Below are 12,631 nucleotides of genomic sequence, written 5' to 3' on the forward strand. Positions count from 1 at the left end.
AAAGAGGATAAAGCCTTATTAACTTATTGAAGTATTGATTTAAAACATTACTGATGAGTGGACAGATGTGTGGACTGTGAAAATGTTAACTACCAGTTAGATAGATTTACTCTGTGCAAGTACTGCTTTATTTATTTATTTATTTATTTATTTATTTATTTATTTATTATTTATATTTTAGAGACAGAGAGAGAGCATGTGAGGAGGGGACAGAGGCAGAGGGAGGGTGAGATAGTAAGAGAGAATCTTAAGCAGGTTCCAGGCTCAGCACAGAGACCAATGCGAGGCTTGATCCCAGATACTGGGATCATAACCTGAGCTGAAATTGAGTCGGACACTCAACTGACTAAGCCATCCAGGCATTGCAAGTACTGTTTTAAATGTTTTATCTGTAATACGTATCACAATTCTATGAGCTAGATACTATAATTATCCCACTTTGTAGACAGGGATACTGAGGCACAAACAGGGATGTATCTTGCTGAGCCTTGCATAGCTAATACGTGGCAGAGCTAAGAACTGAACCCATGCAGAAAGGTTCTGGAATCCATGCATTTAAATACTGGGAGATACTGAGGTTTGAGAGAAAATTATGGTTCAACGATAGTGTACCACGTCAATGCTATTTGGCACACTAAACTGTTTGTACTTGGGCTGTCACATTTGCTGTGAATCCAGGCCTTATTTGAGTTTTTTTAGTGGCAGTCATGACCATGTATAGGACCACTGATGCTACAGAATTAATAATAGTTACTATTTTAAAAAAGAAAAAGCTTGGGGGCTCCTGGGTGGCTCAGTCGGTTAGGCGTCCGACTTCAACTCAGGTCACGATCTCGCGGTCCAAGAGTTCAAGCCCCGCGTGGGCTCCGGGCTGATGGCTCAGAGCCTGGAGCCTGCTTCGGATTCTGTGTCTCCCTCTCTCTGCCCCTCCCCTGTTCATGCTCTGTCTCTCTCTGTCTCAAAAATAAATAAATGTTAAAAAAAAAATTTTTTTTAAGAAAAAGCTTAGAATTTTAAATTGGAAAATTTTGGGTCTTCACATCTTGATTTTAAAATGGGACTCAAATAAATTCCAATCACACATTTTGTCCAGAAAACACTGGCAAAGTCCAGCACCAAAAATTAGAGTCCACCCAGAATTCATAAGCTTGGCATTTTGAAGAAAATGTGAATTTTCTCCTGTTTTATCCCACTCCCTTTGGCAGAATGCAGCTTCCATTCTTTAAAGTAATTATCTTTGCCAATGTTGCTTGCAAAAGACATGTAGAAACTAATAGCAATGACACACAGACATTGTTCACATAACTGAAGTGACTTGGGGTAATAGCAAATGACTATTAACAAGTATATACTTTAAAAATTTAGACATTCAAAACAGCCAGATGTTTCAGTTTTTTCCTTTATGCCTTTAAATTTAAACCTCACTTTACAAAAATCTATGAAGCAGTAAACCTGAATTAGAAGTAGTTTATTAAAATGAATGTATGTATATTAAATATTTACTGTGAATATAGGAGACAAAGATTGTTTTGAAAAGCAAATCTAAAAGTCTGCTATGTAAGGAGTTATTTTTATAGTATTTTTTGTTGTCATTTACATTATATAATATTTATCATTTTTTCCCATCTGTAACTATAGTATTCAGTGACATTGAATGCATTCATAACATTGTAAAACCATCACCACTATCTATACCTAAAACCTTTTCATCACCCCACCAAGAGCTCCGTACCTATCAAGCAAAAACTCCCCCTCCTCCCCAGTTCCTGAGACCCTTATTTTACTTTCTGTCTCTATAAATTTGACGGTTATAGTATGCTATAAATGGAATTGTTGACTTATTTTCCTCCTTTTTGAAGAACCACCATTCTATTTTCCACAGTGGCTGCACCATTTTACATTCCCATCAGCAATGCCCAAGGGTCCCAATTTCTCCATATCCTCATCAACATTTATCTTCCCTGTTTCGGAAATGCTAGCAATCCTAGTAGGTATGAAGCGATGTCTCGTTGTGGTTTTAATTTGAATTCATCTAATTTCGAATGATGTTGAGCATCTTTGCATGTGCCTATTGGCCATTTGTATGTCTTTGAAGAAATATCTATTCAAGTCCATTGCCCCTTTCAACTGTGTTTTTTGTTTGTTGTTGTCAGAGTGCTTTATAGATTTTGAATTTTAATCCCTTCCTTACCAGATATATGATTTGCAAATATTTTCTCTCATTGAATAAGTTGTCTTTTTGCTTTCTTGGTAGTATCCTTTAATTGTACAAAAGTTCTTAATTTTGATGAAGTCCAATGTATCTGTTTTTATTTTGTTCCTATAATTTTGGTGTTTTTATCTATGAACATGAAATATCTTTTCATTTATTTAGGTCTTTAAGTTCTTTCAGCAGTATTTTATAGTCCACCCCCATGGTTAGATGTATTCCTAAGTATTTGATTCTTTTAGGTATTATTATAAATGCATTTGCTTTTCTAATTTGCTTTTGAGATTATTCAATGCTGGAGTAAAGAAACACAGCTGATTGTTGTGTATTGATCTCATACCATGCAACTTTGATGAATTTGTTTATTACATCTAATTTTTTAATGGATTCTTAGGATTTTTAGGATGTTACCTTTTTTGGGAATTGTCTATAGGTAAGGTCTTAACCCTGGTAACTACTGATCTGTTCTCCAACACTGTAATTTCATAATTTCAAGGATGTCGTATAAATGGAATCACACAGCATGCAGCTTTTTGAGATTGGCAGCCAACAAGTTTAGGTTCAGAATGCACCTCCTGTCTGACTTTGTGGGCTATGATTCAAATGCTAATTTAACTTTCACAGATTTTTTCTATGCTATTGTGGACTGCTCTGTGTGCTATCCAGAGGCTAATTTGAAACTTTAGTGGTTTTACACACTGTGGATCCGTTCTCAAATAATTTGCCACGTGGATTACAGGCAGTTCCATGCAAGGGCTCTTGAAAACTTCCTAGGACTTACTTATATAGATTCAAAGAACCCTTTTCTCTAGCTCCCTCTTCTCTAGTTCAGTTCTGTTCTCACTTTCCAGTTCTAAGGGACTAAGGTGCCACCTATTTGCTGTTTTTCCCTTAGTGCAGGCAAATATGGTAGACATGCTCCACCTCACAGCTCCCATAGAGAGCTTCCTCCTGCCCAGGTGCACAGAAGGAAGGGCATGACATCAGCTCACAGTACTACAGGGTGAGTATGGTCAACAGTGCTTCTCAGCACCCAGAGAGGCGCGGGGAGTTGTGTCTGCTCACATAATTGCAAGTTGGGGATAACTGACAAGGTTCCATCCCACAGTCTCCACATGCCTAGTGGATAATGGAAGAGGTAGGCATAGGCAAAAATTTCTATTCTGCAGAGCTGACTTCTTTCTGATCCTGAAGCTATGACTTCTTCATGCTTCTCCTTATCTTCTTTTTTCTTGCACTGCCCCTTGCATTTTTTCTTAACAAACTCCTATAAAGTTTAGGTCAGAGTTTATCTCCTGTTCATACTGTACACACTCTAGTGCTGCTATTGGGACTATGGGTTACTTGATGAGGAAATTCTTGCGAGAGATTGACTTGTGTCTCTGGGTTTAACCACATAGATGAACATAGTACTGCTTGCTTCTCGCATGGGGATTTCTAGGGGCAGAACCTGTGATAGAAATAGAGACATAGGGATATTGATTCCTGGGATAAAGAGGAAAAGATGAAGAACCACTCCCAAAATTTTCTGTAGCTCCAGAAGTGTGCATAAAAGGACCTTAGATATTCCTGTAGTTCCATTTGAAGGAGCAGGGAAGAGGAGGAGGCAAGAACAGTGAACACCTGGACAGACACCTAGAGGGGATGTCTCCATCAAATGAGGAGGTTATTAGTGTAGATCTCTAGCCTACCATTTTTACATGGGCTTCACTAAGATCCCAGCTCCAGCCACACTAGCTATCTTTGTGCATCTTGGATTTGCCACAATTTTCCAAGAGTTGGTGCTTTTGCACTTACTCTCTCAGTCTGGATTGCTTTGGTCCTCAAACTTTCACATGGCTTCCTGTCATTCGGACTCTCTAAAGTATCTTCTTCCTCTCTCATTACTTTCTAGCACATCTCCCTAATATTATCCTCATTACACATATCACTATCTGTATTTATTTGTGAAGATTTTTATTGTCTATCTCCACCCCCCAGACTATTCATGAGAATAGGAACATTGACTGTCTTATTCACAGTTATAATTCCAGGTTCTAACAGTAGTAGGTTCTCAACACATATTTATGAAATACATCATAATTATGTCTTCTTCAGGATCGATTGCTATTTAACCTATTGACTACATGGATAATCTATGCAAATGTGAGTCGTTTTGTATATATTTAAGTTTATTTTTTCAATATTTTTATTAATAAATTCTATAACATATTCTTCATTTTCAGGCTATCTTCTCAGTTCTAGGACTTGTCTTTGTGGAAGGATCTCTTCATGCAATACTGTAATAAGCACACAAACTATGTCTGGATAACATCAATAAAAGTAGAATATGAAGATATTAATTCAGTGTATTCGTTGGGAAATAGCTCATCTGAAGCACCAGGAACATTTTTGCCAATACAAAATTAGCATCATTGACTGGATATTTTGACATATGTTGACATAAAGCAATAACTGTAGATTAAGTAACAAGATTGATTCATCAAGTTAGTGAAACTGTTCAATTTTGCTTTAAAAATTCATTAAATTGTCCAAATTAACACATTGACAGCCTTTTTAGTTAAACTAAGTATATTCAGGTGGATTCTGATTTCAAAGATTTAGAGTTGACAGCAAAATACAGTCAGTTCTCATTATTCACAGTAGTTGTGTTTTATAAAGCTACCTGGAACACTGAATTAATGAATATTGAATTATTGCTCCTAGGGGAAATGCAGGGTGGGGTTTCTGTGAGTCTGTCATCAAAACAAATCAACAACTGATCAACACCTAACCTTGTTTATATGTGTTTCTGTTTAAAGACACCTAATTTAGTATGCATTTTTGGTTCATTAACATTGAAGGTATGACCCACAGCACTATCGCTCATGCCTGAACAAAGCTTATCTAACACTTGTGTCTTCCCCTTAAGGCACATTACAATCTTCTTGTGCTTATACACTAGATTGTTCTTCAGCAACAAGCACAGGGCCATTTTAAACAGCAAAATCACCAACAAACAGCACACCTGGAAATGTGGCACTACATAGACTGTGAAAAAGACACACTTGATTACAGTAGGAGATCTGAAACAAGAAGGCAGAGCGTTGCCTTGTTTGACCTCAGCTGGTGAAGTGTGTGTTGGGTGACTCAAATTGTTTGCAGCAGTGCACATGTCTGTGAATGACCGTGAAACCACTATGGATATTGACTTGGGGGTTACAACGAAATTTTAGTAAGTAGTTTGATGGCAAATACAACATGCAGGAATAATGATGTTTGAATGTATGAACTTTAAATTGTGGGTCCTGGATGTCACTGAGAAATAAAGACTCACTTACTCATTCCTTAAGAAAAGCATATAATTTGACAGTCACACTTGACTTTACAATCATACTTATTTAACAAATATTATAATCATTTCAGGTATTAATAACTTGGGAGATTCCTGTCAAGTCTCCAGATCCAGAAGTCTCTAGCTTCTTAGAAACACTAACTGGAAGAAAATCCAAGAGATCCACAAGTAAGTAGGTGTACCATTTACACTCTCATGCATGAGGAAACATATTCTTAAGGACAGAGTGGGAATTTCTTAGTTATTTTAGATTTCTACAGGATAATTGTGATCAATTGATGTTAATTTAAAAAATAAAGTTAATGGGGCACCTGGGTGGCTTAGTCAGTTGGGCATCCAACTTCTGCTCAGGTCATGATCTCATAGGTGGTGAGTTCGAGCCCTGCGTCAGGCTCAGTGCTGACAGCTCAGAGCCTGGAGTCTGCTTCAGATTCTGTGTCTCCCTCTCTCTCTGCCCCTCCCCACTCAAAAATAAACATTAAAAAAATAATAAAAAAAGAAAGTTAATGAAGACATTTTTTTTCTTTTAAAATAAGAGTAAAATAATTTGTAAAGAAAAAATAAAACACTAATTGAAAAGAACAAGTGGTCAGGAAGAAACTGAATAGGCAAATAATACAAGCCTAAAGTCATCGCTGAATAAAGAGACAAAGGTCACAATTTCTGATTACAGAAATTAACAAAAAGAGGCTCTGTTTGCTAATGACGAGAGAGCGCGGCATTCAATGTTAAATGTCATAACCTTTGCTTCTCTTTTTTTTTGTGCTGGTTTCATTTGGTACAGGATGTCATCTGTAAGAAATATCAATGTGTTTGGCTAAAAACAGGGCTCCAAAAAACGTTTTTTCTTGACTGTAAATTTGAAAACATCCAGCCATTTAGAAAACTAAATGCAAGGTCTTCGGGCAGGACTTAACTGTATGAAAATCTGCACAATCTCAAAATGAAATGCTAGTCTTTAAATTATTTTTGATAATTGCAAAAACAGTGCATCTGCATTGAAGAAGAAAACCCCAAAGTGACTTGTAAAAGATATCAAAGGACTATCTGTATGATCTTGACCAAACCACTTAGCTTCATCTAAAAAGTTATAGAGGAAATAATAAATGCTAGTATTTGTTGAGTAATTGCAAAGTGCTAGACACTGTTCCAGTTTCTGTGATACAGGTGCCATTGTTTCCATTTACAGATCAAGAAATGAAAGCACAGAGAGGCTATGTGTCTTGTCATTTCTTACAACTAGTACATGGCTGAGATGGGATGACAAACCAGGCCATCTGAATTCAGAGCCCAAAGCACTCAATGCTGCCTCCGTGTGATGTGAAATGTTGTTTCCAAGAGTAGAAGAAAAATGAATATGAGAATATTTTTAAAATGAGGTATTACACCCAAGTTTGCAAACATGATCATGATAGTTGTGGTCCTTTTTGAGTGTGAGGTGACCGTGGAGATGTTCAGAGTCCTATAAGGACATATAATTAAAGGGACCTAATCTAGTCTTAGATGTGGCATTCAAACTGAGTCCTGAAAGATGGATATTGACTTGCCATAAAGCATGCGTGTGTATGAGTGTGTGTGTTATCCCTAACAAAGAAAACCATCTGTGAAAATGTCCTGGGACGGAAAGGAACTAAAGGAAGCCAATGGGACTAGAATTTAGTCTGCAAGTCACTGCTGTTAGAGGCAGTGATAGGTACAAAGTGGCAAAGTGTACCTACTATCGATATTTTTATTTACCTATAATTCACTTATTTGATACAATGAAACACTAACACATCATGTAGGAGTCCGTCTGTATCAAACACCACTAGTTGGTTTTCATGTTACAGGTAGACAGGCTCAGTGACCCTGGGTGCATGAATCCTGTTACCTTTTTATTTCTAAAACAATTACATATGACACTTAGTACACTTTACAATTATCAAGTGTTTGGGGCTCAAATCCTCAGGGAAATGAAGTGGATGATTCTTGAGTCTTCAAAAAAAAAAAGGATTTAGCTCATTGAGCTGAAAGCTAGGTGAGTGTACCACTCTGACCTCTTCCCCTGGATGTGTGCTTCTCAAATTGTGGTACTTAGATTCCGTGGGTATCTCATTAATTCCTTGGGTAAGTATAATGATATTGGAGATATACAAAATTTAGGGAAAGAAATTGTAATTTTTTCTTACACTTCAAATGATTTAACATTAACTTCATTCATAAGGAAAATCAGCAACTTGTTCCTATTGACCAATCTCTAATTTATTCGTAAATGTCCATAGAACAAATATATTTTATGTTCAATGAGTGATTAGAAGATTTACTGTTTTGTTAGTGGGGAACCTTATCGCTTTGGCCCAATAGTCACCTTGTTTATCTTTGTTTGCCACTGTCACTCCATCTACTATGGTGGGAAGACAAGATTATGTTGAAAGCACCAGGACTGCATGAAAAGGGCTTGCGCAGGAGAGCAAATAACAGTTATGGGGGTGAGTTCAGAGAGGGTTATACCTCCACATCACTGAAAGACAAGTCCGTTTGTCACTCAACAAATCAGCAATCTTTTTACTTTTGATTACTCCTACAAATTAGTTTAATTTTTATCACATGTTTATAAGCATGCTTAATGCTGGGAGTTTCCTGATGAGATGAAAATTAAAATTCTGAGTGCTTTCTTTGTGTAATTTTGGGTTGTTGTTCGTTGAGAGTTTAAAGACATAGTAGTCTTCATAAATGGTTTCAATTAGGAATATGGCTCAGTGGCTTAAACAGGAAGTTTGTATATAACTTTGAAATCAGTAAAATATGCAACGAAGTATAAAGAATCAACTGAATCATGTGGCAAGGCATAGAATGCTGTGATGGTGAACTTCCCAAAGTGCACTTGAGGATTGTGCTGCCCCAACTTTAACTGATAAATTGGTAGTAAGCGGCAAAAGTCAATGGAAAGGCATAAGGCATATGCACATATTTATAGGATTATTTAGTGTTATTATAGAGATACAAGTAGATCTTAATTTTGGGATCTTGCTTGAGAAAACATGGACAATGATACCTAGAGCCATCACTCTTTCAAATGACACTAAAAAGCCATCCATGCAAATTTGAAGGTAACAGGCCAGAAAATTTTAAAAGAAATTTCAAAAACAGAGGAGTGTTGAGTAGTAAGAAAAAAAAAGATAAAGGGCAAATTTGAATAGGGATAAAATATTTGAACCTTTTTTTTTTTAAGTTTTTTTTTTTATGATTATGTTGGATAGTGAAGCTCAAGAAAGAATTTGAAAAATTGGCAAAGCCATGAGGTATAAATGTGAGCAGATATGGCTTTAACAAATTATATATTTAATATTTTTTGAAGGTATGAGTAAAAAACTACCTAGGAGATTGAGGTTTTTTTCGTGTATAAACCTTTTATCATTTTTATTAAAAAACTATAGCACTTCATGTAAAAAGGTAAAAACAATACTGAATGCAACAAACAGTTGAACAGTAAACAATGTTATCATTTTGTGTTCATCTTTCAGCTCAATTTTCAGTGCTAGATATGCTAATAGATACATATGTAAATAAATGATAGATAAGTAGTTACACAGAACCATAATTTTCATTTAAGCAAAATTAAATCGTATGCAGTAGAGATTAATAGGTGAAAAGAAACCCATTGAAGGAGGTAGGCAAAATCTGATATTAAAAAAAAAAAACAAAAAAAAAAAACCACTGATTTACTCAAGTAATATTTTTCCTGGTAAGGTTTATCTAACATTAAGAAAAATAAAAATAACCAATAGGTTGTTAGTGTTATTTTTCCTAGTTTTTATTTTAATTCCAGTTAGTTAACATACAGTGTTATATTAATTTCAGGTGTAGAATATAGCAGATTCAACTCTTCCACCATCCAGTCGTCACAACAAGTGTGCTCCTTAATCCCCATCACCTGCTTAACCTATACCTCCACTCCCCTCCCTTCTGGTAACCATCAGTATGTTCTCTATAGTTAAAAGTTGGTTTCTTGGTTTGCCTCCCTTTTTTCCCCCTATTATCATTTGTTTTGTTTTTCAATTCCACATATGAGTGAAATCATATGGTATTTGTCTTTCTCTGACTGACTTCTTTCACTTAACGATATACTCTAGCTCCGTCCATGTTGTTGCAAATAGCAAGATTTTATTCCGTTTTATGAGTGAATGATATTCCATTGTCTACATATACCACATCTTCTTTATCCGTTCATCGGTCAGTGGACATTTGGACTGCTTCCATATGTTTGCTGTTGTAAATAACACTGCTATAAACATAGGGGTGCATGTGTCCCTTTGAAAAATTAGTGTTTTTCTATTCTTTGGGTAAAAGTAGTGTGATTGCTGTGGGTAGTTCTCATTTTTTAAGTTTATTTATTTTTGATAGAGAAAGAACAGAGGAGGGGCAAAGAGAGAGGGGAGAGAGAGAATCCTAAGCAGACTCCATGCTGTCTGTGTGACAGCACTGACATGGGCTTGACTGTGAAATCATGACCTGAGCTAAAATCGAGAGTCGGACGCCTAATCGAATGAGCCACCTAGGTGCCCCTAGGTATAGTTTTATTACACATCTTAAATCTGTAGTGTTTGGAAAATTTTCAACCCTTATCTCTTCAGATATTGTTTCTGCCCCCTTTTCTTTTACGTATTCTTCTGGAGTACCATTTACACATATGCTAAAACTTTTTAAACTATTTTCCCACTCAATTATTATGGTGTTGTCTTTTTTCCTATCGTTTAATCTGTCTGTGCTTTAGTCTGGATATTTCTTATTGATCTTTATTCCATCTTAGTTTACTATTGTCTATAGCAAGCTTTAGTATCCCATTAAAACCATATATTGAATCTCAATTTCAATTATTTTATTTTTTAGTTCTAAGATTTGCAATATATACATTTATGCATATATATACTTACATATGCATATGTATTTATGTGTATATATACACATATACTGATCTATATGCATATATATTTTAATTCTTTGTTTATTTTATAGATGTTTGGTGTTTTTAATATATACATATTTTGTGAATCTGTTGCTTTTTTGGGGATAATATGGTCATACCACCTGATGTTCTGAATAGTTTTTTTTTTTATTGAATGCCAAATAATGTGATGAAAAATTATATGAACTATTTAAAGCTCTAGATGAGATCATTCCTCCAGAGTCATTTATTTTGACACCAAAATGCAGTTACACAGAGAAAGATAATCCATCTTGGTATTGAGTTGATTTTAAGATACACCTTAGTTCTTTTTGTTTGTTTGTTTTGTCTTCATTTTTTTGATGTTTATTTATTTTTGAGAGAGAGAGACAGAGTGTGAGCAGGAGAGGTACATAGAGAGAGGGAGACAGAATCTGAAGCAGGCTCCAGGCTCTGAGCTGTCAGCACAGAGCCTGATGTGGGGCTTGAACTCACAGACCCTGAGATCATGACCTGAGCTGAAGTCGAATTCTTAACCGACTGAGCCACCAGGCACCCCAAGATAAGTCTTAGTTTCAAAAATGCTTGGCTCTTTCCACTTGCTCCCAAGTTGTATTTCTTCAGTACCCAAATGGAAGTCTGAAGGGATCTCCTTCTTGAAAAACCATGAACTATTATTTTGGTCAATATAATCCAATTAGGCTACCTGAAGTTTTTCTCAACATCACAAACTCTAGGTGTCTATTTATGAATCAAGAAATATTTTGAGGAGAAAAGTAGCCCTGAATACTGGGCTCAATGCTATACTTCCTTTCTCTCCAGCCTCTTGCTGTCCCAAGTTCTTGCTGTCTTGATACTTCTTCAGTGTTGTCAAACATATTTTTAAAACATTTTATATAGTTTTGTGGTCATTCTCAGATGGAGGTTGGTTTGCTAGAAGCAATTTTACCATCCCAGATACATAGGTGGCATTTTTATTTAAACACACATAATACCTACATCTATTTCTTTATTTATTCCCACGGTACCACTTAGAAGATTTCTTTCTCTCTCAAAGAGAAATCTAAAAGGAACCAAAGTGATGGTACAGATTATATAAAAAGGAATGAGACTAAGAAGTTTTTGGAACAAGACAAATGGATCAAAAGATGGTTAATTAGTGTTTCAGTTAGTATGGTTTCATAACCAATTACCATAAAAATCAGTGTCTGAAGACAACCCTTTTATTGTGCTTACAGAGTCTGTGGGCCAGGAGTTTGGACAGGGTATAGAGCTAATGGCTTGTTTCTATTCCAAAATGTCTAGATCCTCAGTTGGGATAACAAACAGCTGGAGTTACTCCACAGCTCGGGAATGGAGTCATTGAGAAGTGTCTTCACTCGTGTGTGTGTTGGCTGATTCTGGCTAGTAACTGAGACCTCACTTGAGGCTATGGCCAAAGTCTGTGGTCTCTTATTAGTGGCCTATATTTCCTTAGATGGCCTCAGGATGGTTACACTTCTTAAATGGTCACTCAGGTAGTATGCCTTTGAAAAAGTTAGAAGTTGCATGAACCGTTTTTAATTTGCATTGGAAGTCATGCAGTCTCATTTTTGCCACAATCTTTTGGTTACAAGTGAGCCACAAAACTGTCAGGTTTGGTGCGAGGAGGAGAGTAGCATAGTTCCCATTTCTTTATGTGCGAGAGGCAAGGTCATATTGTAGAAGACCTTGTAAGATGTGACACATTTTTGTGTCAAGCTTTGGAAGTTGTAGTCTGCCACAAGTAATGTTTATAAAGGTCAAAAACATAACATATGCAATGTAAAAATTTTAAAAGAACCTAAATCGTAAAAGCCACCGTAAAGATACTTTTATTCAAACAAAATCTGAGAGTTGACCTTGTGCAGGCCCATACTGAAGGTTCTTCTATAAAATATACTTCAGGAAATTGAATTCAATATGAAGTGAGTTGCAAGAAGCAATCATAAGCGAAGAAAGTTGTAAACATATGGGAAAACCTAAAGAGCACAGAATGTCATAGCCAATGATAATTGCACCAAACAATGGGGAAGAGAAAAAATAATGTGCATCTAAAATATGGGACAGCAATACCTTGAGGGAAATATATTGATTGGAGTTAAAATGTCCTCATTATTACTCATGGGGAGCGAAGGGATATAGA

General features: G+C 36.0%; 1 long non-coding RNA gene across 3 annotated transcripts in view; it reads left to right on the top strand.

Annotated features, from left to right (window-relative positions):
* Nucleotides 1–12,631, top strand: part of LOC111560482 — a 471,269-nt gene that overhangs the window by 368,661 nt on the left and 89,977 nt on the right. For all 3 annotated transcript variants that reach the window (XR_006597918.1, XR_006597917.1, XR_002742325.2), the window contains one exon: nucleotides 5,615–5,711. This is a non-coding gene — a long non-coding RNA (uncharacterized LOC111560482). The remainder of the gene's footprint in view (nucleotides 1–5,614; nucleotides 5,712–12,631) is intronic.

Source organism: Felis catus, chromosome B2, assembly GCF_018350175.1.
Source record: "Felis catus isolate Fca126 chromosome B2, F.catus_Fca126_mat1.0, whole genome shotgun sequence".
Lineage (NCBI taxonomy): Eukaryota > Metazoa > Chordata > Mammalia > Carnivora > Felidae > Felis > Felis catus.